A 13,841-nucleotide genomic window follows, 5' to 3' on the forward strand; every position below is an offset into this window, starting at 1 on the left:
TTCTAATATGACATTGGTACATCAGTCAGTCTGTAATAATTCTCCTCCGCAATTGGTTCCTCCCAGCCCGCGAAATTCCAATATCTGAGGAGAAACCATGTGCCATGTTCTTCTTTCCTTCTTTCCTTTTCCCCGAGCGGATGTGAATCGTCCGCATAAAATAAAAGTTCCTCGTGTGAGACCTGTGTCTGCGGAGCGTTTATCTGGGAGCTATCCGAACCATAACTGCCCCTAACAATATGTATATACATATATATATCTCACCTTGAAAGACAACCCTTTTAGATTAAACATTTTTCATTCTACCTATTATCACACACTTAGTCATCAGTGCAATACATTTGAAGCAGCCAGTGCAAGGCCTCAAAGTGGGTTCTGGAAAAAAGATGGACATCAAATAGCTCCTGGTCCCCATGACTGCACAATCCAGCAAGGTTTTTGAAATTAAGAGTTCAGAGAAAGTGGGCATTTCCTTTCTGGAGCAATCAAGGCTGACCTCTTAGAAGAAATGGGTATTAGAGGCAGAGTATAAGGAGAAGATATCCTTATCCTAAGGGGAGGTCTGAAGAGAAGCAGAGAAGATATCACTAAGTGTTTGATTAGGAAAATAAGCAAACTACAAGAAGAAAACACACTCAGTTGTTTAGGTGGTATTTGGATTTTCCAAGTTCCTTGTTTATATCATCCCTGGAATTTAGTGTATTTTTACATTAAATTTATAAATGAGAAGTTAAGTGTTGAATATTTCTGAAATCCACCAGCATTTAGATGGAAGAATTATAATTCAAATTACAGTATGATTAGGTTTAAATAGATTTTTTAAAAATTCTTTTTCACGATACCATTTTGGTTTTTTTTTTGTTTTTTTTTTTGTTTTTTTGCATTTTTCATGTCACAAGTTATTTGGTATATAATATACAGGAGATAAGTTCCATCCAAGAAACAAATGCTTATTAATCATATCCCCATACAATATTTTACTCTTAAGCATTAAACTGATTAGAAGTCTTTTTCCTCTGTTTTGTTGATGCTTATGGAAATCAACTAGGATACACACACATACACATATATGGTAAATTTGTCACTATGTAAAACACATCATACAAATGATGAGAATGCTACAATTCCAATTATCTGTGCTACTTTGGTGTTTTGGAGAAATCCTCCATCATATCCTCAAGTCTGTCCCATTGAAAGACATTCTTAAACCACAGATTAACTCCCGAAAACAAGGAGTGAGTTTCCCCAGGACTTGTGTCTCATTGCTTATGCTAAATAGAGTATAATGGAATGTGAAGCAGCCCCCATGTCTCTTGATGCTCCCTTTGTTATTATGGTGTATAAATCCCCATGACTCTGTGCCATGATGATAGGAGATGGAATGTGCTAATCTAGGACTCTCAATCTGAACTGAATCTTTGTGTCTTGTTAAATTGTTACTCAACTTCAGAAAGACATTTTATGATAGGATTGTGAGTTAAATTATCACCACCACTGCCACCCTATCTATCCTTTCATAGACATAAAATTCCCATAAGTCATCTTCTGTATGAGAAGTCAAAGAAGCACTAGGGAAATACAGCTCACTGGAGCCATTTGAACAATGGCTGTAAAAATAACATCTGGTCCTTGTTTTCATGCTCAATGTAGTTTTTAATTCACTGCAGGGGACACCACTAGCAGCAGTCAGTGTAATTTATCTAAATCTTTAATACTTGGTGTTTTATTCAGGAACAGAAATATATTTGCTTTCTAAAGAGCATCAAGTGTAAATGTTAAGAGATTCTTTTTAATATTGTAGGATTATGAGCCAGTATTGAAGCCATCGATTGAGAATGTGTAGCTATCCATCATTGCCATCATTAAATGACATTGCCTTCTGCCACAAAAAAGGGTCTTAGGTATGTGTGTGGAGGTATATATGTAAGTATACATATTGGTTGATTTGAATATATAAGAAACATTAAGGACAACGGTATATATAAAAAGAACCACTGAAACTGTGAAATTTAATGAAATAAATTATAGTATATAAAATTTGTGCAAAAATGATTCATTTCCTACTGAATTTTTTTTAAAGAAGGCTGCTCACATTTTTTTTAAGCTGGATGATGTTTACCAATGAGGGGCAGGGTTCAGAGATGTCCAAATTTCTCTAAAAGCTTAGACTTCTTGATAGATGTTTGTCTTTATTTTATTTTTACAATATTTGAACACAAAATAGCTCTCTTCCTTATAGGGACTTGGATATTGAGTGTTAATCTTAATTTAAGTTTTCTCTTGTTCTGAAACACTCACTTCAGTTTTCTTTATAAACTCATGAGAAGTATGATTCCATTTCTCCATTGAAGCAAACAATATACATTAAAAACCATGGATAAGAACCTTTTTTGGTAGATAAACATGATAAAGAGAAAGAACTAGCAAGTGCTAAATTACAAAAGCATGGGCTAGAAAACATGGCAGCTCTGGAGAAGACAGATGGCAGGATCAGAGGGCAGGGCATGGCACCTAGAAGTAGCTTTAGGGATAAGAACCCTGTGTCTGTTATTTTTAGTTCACTACCATATTTTTTTTTTTTTGGTAATTTCCCTTTTGTTAATATTTACACATTTAAAAACTCATTATTTTGACCTTACCGCACAAAATGTATGAGAAACATGTTGAAAACTAGTGATAAGAAGCAGGCAAAAATCAATCTGGAAGAGACACAACTAACACTTTGTAGCATATGTTATTTCCATATACAGGATTTGCATGTTTCCATACAAAATTGTATATCAATTATGTCTCAATAGATCTGGAAATAAATAAACTGCTTAAAATAGCATTAACAAAAATAGTCTTTATAAATATCAATTTATGCTAGGTATCTTGGACAAAAAAAGTCACTATATAGTTTATATAATCTCCAGCAATTTCTAAAGCTAACTGACCCATCTTTTCTTGTTAAGAGCTGTGAGCGCAATTAGTGGGATTGACTTGCAGGTTGCTTTGAAGCGTATCTGTCCCTTTCCCCACTCATATGCAACTGTATAAGATGACAGAGCCACTCCTGGGCTATGTAATGTTGATTAGGAACTCCTCCTTGATCATCTGCTTGTCTGATTTAGTAACCCTTAGTTCTTTAGTTCTCTTGCTATTTCCTCAGATTCCACATTTACTGCCTTTACTATAATTATAGAACTTATTTCTCTTTCTTACGTTGACAGCAACATCTATTTTCTACCTAAAAGCACTGCTGAATACAAATTTCAATAGTTTCTATTGGCTCCATGAATAGATTGTATATCGCCATACTTTTTCTAGTTCTGAAAAACTATCCAGTCAGACCTTTAATCTACCTAAATCCTGCTTTTCTTCCTCTATTCTCTGTAAATAGAACTCACTTTTTTTTCTTATATCACATATTATTTCTACTTGAAATACAGATAACTAAAAATTTAGGTCTCTGGCATAACTTCTTACCAGTATTAAGAAACCTACATTAAAATTGTGGTACATTCCTCACAGGCTTTCTGGATTCTTTCAACACATCATTGCCCAGAAAATCCTGTACAATTTATTGTACTATTATTGGAAATTAGGAGCTATTGGCAAATTGTAATGATGTCTTTTCTTAATTACTGCCAACATCAGAGTTAGACTTAATTCCCTAAGATCCAGTAACTTACAAAGTGTATGGATTATGCTTTTATTCTGTATTATATGTTCAATTAAATATAAACAAATTTAAGATTTATTCACTTAATAGGTGACATGGTTGTATCAAATGTGGTTTCAATTTGATAGATTTCTGAGATTAGGTGAAGTTACAATGTTCTGCAATTTCTTCTCCTGAATTCTTTTATTTCATTTTCTCAAATTCTCCTTTAAATGCCTCATTGCTTGCTTTTATACTCTGGTAATTAATTCAATTACTACCACAGAGTTTCTGCCCCCTATTCTCATCTTCCACTCTTCAAAGCCAAAAAATATTTTTGTTTTTTAACAGAAAATAGTTTCAGGCACTTTCTGCATCTCTCCTATTCAGTTAATATTAGATCAAAATATCTGCTGTTGGACCATTGTGGTCCCCATTTAACTGCCCCTTCTTTCCACTGAGTTTAGACGTTAGTGACACTGAGAGGGAAAGAACTGCAGAGTACCTATGGGAAGACAAGTGTATTTCTGGAGGAAGCTGTACTCTGACTTCCAGACAGAGAACTCTGTACTCTGACTTCCAGAGTTCCCACTCCTCATTTTACATGGAAAGTCTTAGAAATTAATTTTTTTAAATTACATGACAGATATTTGGAGTGATTTCAATAACTCCCACACTGAGTGAATAGCATTTAGAAACTTAGCAAATGCTCAAATGGTAGGACTCCTGAAACTAATATTGTAGCTTAATGAGAAGTGTTGGTGACATATATCATTAAGAGAAATTCAAGGCATGCAGCCAAAAAACAGAACTGAATTGACTAGAAAGATGGGCAGAAAGCAGAGTAGAGAGGCCTAAAGGGGTGTGTACAGTTAAAAGTCATATTGAATGAAGAGCAAAAAGAGCAACAGCAGGAACAGGGAACAGGGAACAGAACAACTGAATGCACAAATGTACAGATCAGGGAATATGTTTTTGGCAAGAAAGGATCCAGATCAAGGTTTTGCTTTGATGCTCATACTGGATACTTGACTGTTCTTTAGTAATGATATACTCATGGTGCAAAACCCCAAAGATTACATGAATTGAGTTTAGTTCTGTTGATCTTCTTTCTCCACATTGCCTAGGTTAGAATCCCAGAGAGAATTTTCCATGTTAATATATGTACATTCTGAAACCAAGAAGAGTGTGAGAGCTGAATGCATGGATCTAACTTCCAGACCTATGTCAGTAAAGAAGATTCTGTCAGTTGGGAGGGAGCTGAGGGCAATCATGCTCCCTACCTTCTCATCCAGTCATTTGAATGAGTTTAATAATATATTTTTGTTTCAGTTGGTCTGTTTTTTTTTAATCACCATAATGCCCAAAGAAAAAAGTGGCAAACAATAAGATTAGATAGAATTATGACAACTAAGATTAAATAAATTATTATGTAATGGAAAATTTTCATAAAATATTGTTCCATTTGCCAATAAGAAACAATTTTCATTGAAATGGATAGTTTCTCTGAAACTGGAAATTACCAAAATTGCTTGCACAAAAAAAAAAAATGAATAATTTGAATAAAACCCAATTACAAGGGAAGAAATTGAGAAAATTATCAAGGGATTAGTTTGCAGAACTTGTTCTGTGCTCATACAGTTTTGTCTGTAAAGACTCTCAAATAACAAGATATAGATATTGCATAAACTTTTCAAAAAATGGAAATAGCTCAGAACTATCCAATTTGCCCATATAGCAAATAATAGATCATTAGAACTAAAATTGTAGCATAAGTAAATTATACACAAGATATTTTTAGACATAAAATGTGAATATCAAACAAAAATTAGAAAATTCACAGGAAGTTCCAGTTGTAAATATGAGTAATTTCTAAAGACCTGTTATACAACATTTTGCCTATAATTTATAATGCCACAAATGGCACTTAAAATTTACTGAAAATAGACCTCATGTTGTGTTCTTTCCACAATAAAAGAAAAATAGCACTCAATAATGTATGTTAAGAGGTACCATTACTATCTAGTTTTTCTGTGAAGAATGAAAACTTGAAAAAATATTAGAAGATTTAATATCATCACATCTAGTATCTCATGAAAGATATTATAAATAATAATAATGTTATCAACTGAAAGACATTAAAAGGTCATTTAATTCAACTACCATTTTTAATAATTAATTATTTTGAGAGGCATTACGTTTTATGATATAGGATCTAAAACAAATACACAATGCAATTTTTAAATAGTAGGAGGTAAAATTGTCATTATTTTCTTATAATCTGGTTGAACATTTTAAGTTACTATTACCCCCTATAGCCTAATGGAAATACTCTTGACTAATTTTTAAATGAGAATTAAAAACAAAATGCAAAATGACCACGTAAACACAGATATTTTGAAACTATTTAGTAGAATATCCTATTCTAATTTGTAACATGCAATACCAAATATATCAAATATCTGGAAAAAAGAAATATATATAACCAATGGAAAATAATATCAAACTATTTTGATGTTTAAAAGAAACTCTAGAGTTGTTGCAACTTTTTTCAAAAGCTGGGTTTCCCGGGAGATCCAGGCGGTGAAAGAGCCGGACCATGGCTTAAAGCAAGAAGATGTCCAAGCCCTGCGCGGTGGAGGCGGTGGCGGTGGCGGCGGCAGCCAGGCCTGGAGTCCGTGAAGCGGAGGGGCCCGGGGAGGCCCCACACCAACGGGGAGAACGTATTTGCCACGCAATCAATGATCTACTCCTACATGAGCCTGAACAAATGCTCTGGAATGCGTTCCCCCATTCAGGAAGAGAACTCAGTTGCACATCACTAAGTCAAACGCCAGAAGAAACCATTAGCTGGAATCTACGGAAACAAGAAGAGAAAAGAAATGCTGGGAACGCGATAGGAAGATCAATGAAGTCCGAGGAACAGAAGATCAAAGACGCCAGGAATGGTCCCCTGACACCTTTTCCGAACCAAAAATCTGAAGCAGCAGAACCTCCAAAAACTCCAACCTCGTCTTGTAACTCAACCAATGCAGCCGTTGCCAAGCAGACCCTGAGAAAGTCCCTCAAGGGAAAACAGGCCCCTCAGAAAAAAGTTCAAGGAAAACCGCAACAGAATCACAGACTCACAGATTTCCGCCCAGTCCGAAGGAGCTCCAGGAGCTGGCCAAGCGGCAGTCTGCAGAAAGGAAGAGAACAGATGAGCTGATCGAAAGTGGGAAGGAAGAAGGCGTGAAGATTGACCTCGCTGATGGCATAGGTGTGTGATGGCCACCAAGCAGTTCTCTCGGGGCGACTTGGTGTTGGAGGATCACCGGGATCTCGAGATCACAGATGCCCAGAAGCAAGAGTCTCTGTACACGAAAGACCCCACCACGGGCTGCGAGGGGTACTATTTTAGTATCTGGGCAAAACCTACTGCGTGGATGTGACCAGAGACAAAAATCGCCCGGGAAGACTGATCAATCACAGCAAATGCGGGAACTGACAGAACAAACTGCTGAACATCGATGGCCTGCCTCACCTCGTCCTCCTCGCCTCCCGCGACATTGCGCCTGGCGAGGAGCTGCTGTATGACTACAGGGACCGCAGCAGGGCCTCCATCAAGGCCTACCCTTGGCTGAAGCACTGACTCTGTCGCCTTCCCCACCCTCCTCCCTTCTTCAAAGGGCAAAGTGCCCTCAAAAGGAAATGATTTTTTTTTTTTTTTTTTGACACACTTAATCTTAGCAGATTACTTCAGATGTTTTTAAAAAGTATGTTAAAATGCCTTTTTACTGTAGTATTTAAATATCTGTTGCAGGTTTCCAAGGTGGGGCTTGAACAGATGGCCTTATATTACTAAAACTTTTATATTCTAGTTGTTTTGTACCTTTTTTGCATACAACTTGAACGTTTGTGCTTCTCTTGCATGCAGTCAAAGACTAAGCACAAGTTTTAGAGGAAAGAGTCAAACATGACCTAGGAAGCCGGGGAGTCTCCTGTCTCCAGGTGAAGAGCCAGGACTGTCCCCACACCCTGACAACTGAGTACAGGCGGGTGTGAGGGCCACTCTGCCTCCCATGGTCTGGACGGGATGTCTCCAAGCTCTTGTTCTCACGTCTGGACAGGTGCACCTTGAAGTGTATGAATATTTTTTTAAAAGGTTTCGTAGTAGGCTCGTCCTCCCTTCTGCTTTCTTGAAAGTTTACTGACCGTGGCCGGGGGCATGACCGGGCCTAGACTTTCTCTTCCCAGGCAGCTCCTTCTCAGGGCACCTGGAAGCATCAGGGTGAGCAGTCACCCTGCAGGCAGGCAGGGACAAACGCTGTTCCCTATACCTGCCAAGGCAGAGCTTCCTGAAACCGGGTTAATTCTTTATAGAAATGTGAACACTGAGTTTATTTAAAAAATAATAATAATAAAAATTTTAAAAAAGAAAAGAAAAAAACCACAGAAAACAACTTACATGTATATAGGTCTTGAAGTGAGTGGAGTGCTGCAATTTTTTTGTTTTGCTCTGGGTTTTTTGTTTTGTTTTGTTTTTGTAGAAGAGATTTGAGATGATACTCTATTCTAATCAAAAATAAAGTTTTGTAGCGGGACCAGAAATTATTTACCCTATCTCCTGCCCTTGCCCAATTCTGCTGGGTTGAAAGTTCCAGAACTTCTGTGGAGGCCTTCTTTTTGTCAGACCACCAGGTGTCCTTCCTGTGAAGGGCAGCCATAACTTGAATTGTGAGCCTAGACTCAGGACCCCGCCCAGCCACCACCACTGGCCTCAAAGAGAGGCATCAGGTTCACAGGGAGCAGGCAGGGCCCACAGCTAGGGAGCAAGGTTGTGGCTCAGGTCTCATCTTGAATGTGACAGCAGGAGGAGTAGTCAGCTTCCTCTTCCCTCTCCAGGGGTCCGATTCTCACTCACTGTCCACCTTCAGTTCCATGGGGCTGGGGCTCCTGTCCACCCTGGTCCCAGGTAAATGCGAATGGAGACAAATGTGAATGGAGTTTAAGTGTGACCCTGTCCTCATCCTTATCCCCACCCTGGGCCTCAGGATGGTGCTACCAAGAAAATCTCCCCCACACACACCCAGTAGCCTGGTCAGTGGTCAGCACATTGGAGGAGGACCGACAGGAATATTTAAATGTGAGATAAAATGTCTTAGTTGTACCAATTTGTGGTTTAGCTTTATATTTAAGCAAACAAACAAAAAAAGGAAATAAACTTGAAAGTTATTTGTCATCTTAAAAATGAAACAAATTAAAATATTTATTGTCAGACAAGGCCAAAAAAAAAAAAAAAAAAAAGAAACTCTAATAAAATGGAATGAGTATTATCTTTATCTACATCTGTATATCTACTGTAGATAAATATGTTACCATACTAGGGCTTGAACCCAGGGGCACTCTACCACTGGGTTACATCCCTGTCCTTTGTATTGTTTAGTTTTGAGACAGGGTATTGCTAAGGTACCCAGGTTGGCCTTCAACCTCCTGATCCACACAAACTTATTAGTAGCTCTAATTACAGATGTGCATCACTATACCAGCCAGTACTACACTCTTGGAAAAGAATACTTTGAAACTGTTAACATATCAATTCTAGGAAACTTTAAACATATTTTAATTCAATATTGTCCTAACGAAAAATCCCCAAAACATTTTGGTTTTGAGAGAGGTAAATAAAGAACTCCGAATACTTATGCTAAAATGTAATGAAAATTATACTTCAAAAAATGTGAAACTCCTGAAAAATAAACTATCAGCTAAACCAATGAATATGTGCACTACATAAATATGTAATAGTATCTTATTGCAGAAAAAAATAAATGAGGAAAAAATGATACCCCCAAAATGTAATAATAAATAGTAAAAGAAGAATAATGAATCAATAATAGGGAAAACATTTTATTAATGATGGTGGAACAACTAAGTGCAAATTAGATTTCTAGAAAATCATTATAGATCTATCATATACCAAATAAACTACAAGATCTAAACAAATTGTATAGATCAATACAATTTATTGTATTGATGAAATAATTAAACAAATCATATATGCAATATGTACACATACACACATATGTATGTACAATGTAAACAGGAAAATAAAAATAAAATTAAAAAGGCATAGAATGACTATCATATTAAAAATGTTATTAAAACTAAATAACAACAGGTGATAAATTTAGACAATTTAAATACACCAAACAAAGAGATAACAGCTAAAGTCATTGTAACTGTGCTAGTTATGAAAGATTTGCCAGCAGAGGACAGGTGGTCAGAGCCTCACAGGGTAGGCAGCTCAGTTTTGCAGCTCAGTAAACAAGAGATTGATACTTAAAATGAATACAGTTTATCCATTTCTTAAGCAAACAAACCAGACAGGAGAAATAGTCCAAAATACAGAAATGGTTACCTTAATAATACTATAGAACAGTAATTTTTCCTTTGATTATGATGAAATAGTTTATGCTCAGTCAATAATCCTTTGTATAAAGGGCAGAAAATCACATAATTTGTTTTTAATGTGTTGGAATGCACTAGAAACCAGTAAAGCAACTATACCTTAAGATTAAGGATAAGATTAAGATTAAGCTCATTGAAATGAGCCAAATTTCCTGCCTGCCTCTTTCCTGTCAGAACATTTGCTAATTATTGGAAGACAGCTTGAGGTCAAGCGCCAAGCAAGGTGTTTCTAAAGTTGCAGTGCAGAGAGAACTGCAAGCAACTCAAAGAGCTAGAAAGAGGAAAACTAAAGTCAGTGTTGCTACAGCAGCCTGCATTTGAAGCCACAAAATCCCCAGGAGAAGACAGATTCGGGGAAGTAAGCTCAACACTTGGGCTTTAGTTTTCCCCATAAGACACTTATAGAATAAGATGCTTAAGACAAGAGGATTAAAAGAAAAGGGACAATTAACTGAAAAAAAAAAAACAAAAAAAACAAAATGAAACAACAACAAAAAAAAGCAGGACATGACTGCCATGTTACATTGTTTGCAATTCAAAAGTCATATTTAGGATCCTAGGAATAAGGAGATAATTTGGGAAATCCTCAGACTCTCAGTTTGAAACTCTGTGGGACTACACACCAGGAGTGAGGCAGTCAGGGGGAGAACAATCATTTCAAAGTCTGCAACCTGCCTCTAATCAATTGAGTTCCTGATTGGATTGAGGTGTTCTGCTTTTTTGTCTTCCTTCAGAGAGCAGGATGAATCCTCTCTGCAAGAAGAGGACATTATCTGGATTGTTTCTGATTTTCATACAAAATATCTAGAATTTAAGTAAAATTAAGTACAGGCGTACCTAGTAGTATGGTGTGTTCCCCAAATGTCCTTGTACCATAAGCTTGGTCCCTGCTTTGATGGTATTGAGGTGGTGGAACCCTGACTAGGTGAGGCTTCCTGGGAGGTTATTAGGTATAGGGGCTCCACCCTCATGAATGGACTAATGCTACTTCAGGGGAATCCACCAGGTGTTGTGTTACTGGATAAAGCTGAAAAGATTAGTGAGTACTAACTCAGTACTCTATCTGAATTTGTAGACTATATCCAGATTTAAGCATGAAGAGAAAAAAAAAAAAATAACATAGGCAGTATACAAAGGCATACCATAAAAGGAGTTTTAGTCACGGAAGGGGAAGAGAATAAAAAAGAGGACAAAAGTAATTTTTGAAGAGATAATGGCTCTTAAATGCTCTGATATTAGATATCAATCTAGAGATAAAAGTAATTTTAAGAAATCCAAGAAGTAAAATTTACAAGTCAGCTGCATCATGATATAACTGACCAAAGAGAACAAAGACAGAGGGAAAACAATCTTTGAAAATCTTAAAAATAGTAAAATAAGATGCATCACAGTTAGAGGCAGCAACAACAATAAAAGTTTACTTTGGGATAGAAAAGATAAAAAAATACAAGATAATAAATTGATGTTTTAATGTTCTGGGGTGAGTCAGGGGTCAACATGCCAACCATACATTCTCTGCCTAGTCAAAGTATTTTTTAAAAGTGAAAGCAAAATGAATTCCAGTGCGAACTGAGAAAATTATGCAGGCAGCTCGATCCACAGTAAAGATATACCACAGTCAAAAGAATTTGTGGAAGAGAAGGAAAACGAAACTACAAATGCAAAAGGTAATGAAGAGAAACGGATGAGGTAAGTATACGGTAAACAAATAAAGGATATTTACCTAAATGTCTCCTCATAAATATTTCATACCTGCTATTATAAAATTATGAATCTATCTTTGTAAGAAAAACAGCAAGTAGGTACATGAGGAACACCACACATTGTGAGACAGGAATGGTGAGCAGGCAGGTGATGTTAGGAGGCAAGAGGAGAGATTCCTGGCCTACTTGGGTGTTCTTGGGGAACGGATACTCACATGATTCTCCCCTGATTCAAATATAAGAGTTCAGAGGAAAAATGCAAAAGAAATGATATGATTAGAAAGAAAGTGCTAATTAGGAAATCATTAGATGACCACCATTTAAACAGATTAATGATCAACAAGGCAGACTCCAATTTTAAGTATGCATCTTTCCATTCTCTGCTTACTAGTTCCTTTAGTTCATTCATATGAATCTCATTAAAGATATGTCAAGGGATTAAGAAATAAATATGATAAAATATTCAGGAATGGTACAAAACAGAATCATATCAACCATGGAATGAGAATCATAATGAAAATTTATTTCAAATTAATTATGCATTTTATACTCAAAACCAGAGACTATATATTTAGGCCTTAAAAGAGTGAAAATCACTGAAGCAAAGGAAAAGTTGTGGAGTAAGAATATTAAGAATGGTTGAATGATGCATCTTTTCGAAAGTAATCTTACTTTCTGCTTCTTTTCTCCATGATTCCTGCCAAACTGGTCCAGCAATAACTGTTAAATGGAGCAATTTTCTTAAATGGATGCTTAAAATTCTTGCCAAATAAAGTAAGAATCTGTTAATTAAAATTTTAATTGTTCTTGAAAGTGATTGAGAAAGACAATACTTAACCTTTCTAAAAGAATATGCCAGCAACATATTTCTCCTTTAGCAGACCATGTACGAATTACTTATTCAATACCTATTGATTAAATGTTTTAATCCTTATGCAGATCCAAATGATAACTGTGCACCCAATCAATTCTTGCTTGTAGCCTCACCAGGAGCAAATGTTTGAACTCTGTTTATGTCAGTCTAGCTACAACCTGAAGGTCTTTTACTCTTTCTACCACTTTCAAGGAGGAATGAAGGTTATTTTAATTGTCTTTTTGTCTCAACTCACAGTATTTTACATCAAACTCCCTTCACCTCATGCTGAGCAGGCAAAATCTCTCAATATTTTATCTCTCTGTTGAAGGTAAGGAGATAGAATTTACTTGAAATTACTCTCTTCTTTAACATAGGTAATGGATGAATTCCAAATTATTATAATTTTAAAGAGTTTATTAATCTTTCTACTTTTTATTCATATCTACTATATATTAGAGGGGAGAATGCTGTAATTGAAATTATATTCCAGCCAAATATATATTTTCTGTTCTGTAGAGCATCTGTCCTACAGAATATACCTGCCTGTCCTAGAGAACTGAAAGGGCAATCCAGACGACAAATACAGATTTGTCTTGCTACTCACCCTTAATTTAAAATCATTAAAATTATCACCAGTGTTGTTCCATATTTTCTTGTAATCAACTTCTTAAGAATATTTTAATGTTAAAAATGTAATAGTACAGTAATAAATCACATTTACTGTAACCATTGAATATTAATAGATATATAAGGGTTTTCTTTTAAATAATTAACATTCCCCTATGCCCTTTTTCAATAATCTGACATATATTCTTTCATTTGTATATATGTAGAAGTGTACAAGATTCTGTGGTTCTCTTCTTCAAAAATGGGATTTTATATACAAGACTGCCAAAACTTTCTAGATGCACAACACACACTCAAAATCTTCAACATCACATCTGACCCTAATTTGATAAAATCCTCTTGTTACCAAAATCCCAAATTCTTTCTTGGATACTGAACTATTCACTAGAAAGAAATAGTCACTGGAGAGAAAATATATAAGACATAGTTGTCGCTATTTATCTAATGAAAAGGAGTTGAGGTTTTGTCCCATATATGCTAGAAGATCACCAGTACTTCTAAGTAGGGTACCTCATTTCCTCATCTGTATTTTACGGGAAGATATGTGTCAGGGAAGAAAGAAAAT

At 36.0% G+C, this 13,841-nt stretch overlaps 1 pseudogene; it reads left to right on the top strand.

The window, feature by feature from the left end:
• The first annotated feature begins 6,242 nt into the window (after window positions 1-6,242).
• Window positions 6,243-7,274, top strand: LOC124993488 (N-lysine methyltransferase KMT5A-like; annotated as a pseudogene).
• The last annotated feature ends 6,567 nt before the right edge of the window (window positions 7,275-13,841 follow it).

The sequence above is a fragment of the Sciurus carolinensis genome, chromosome 9 (genome assembly GCF_902686445.1).
Source record: "Sciurus carolinensis chromosome 9, mSciCar1.2, whole genome shotgun sequence".
NCBI classification, from domain to species: Eukaryota; Metazoa; Chordata; class Mammalia; order Rodentia; family Sciuridae; genus Sciurus; species Sciurus carolinensis.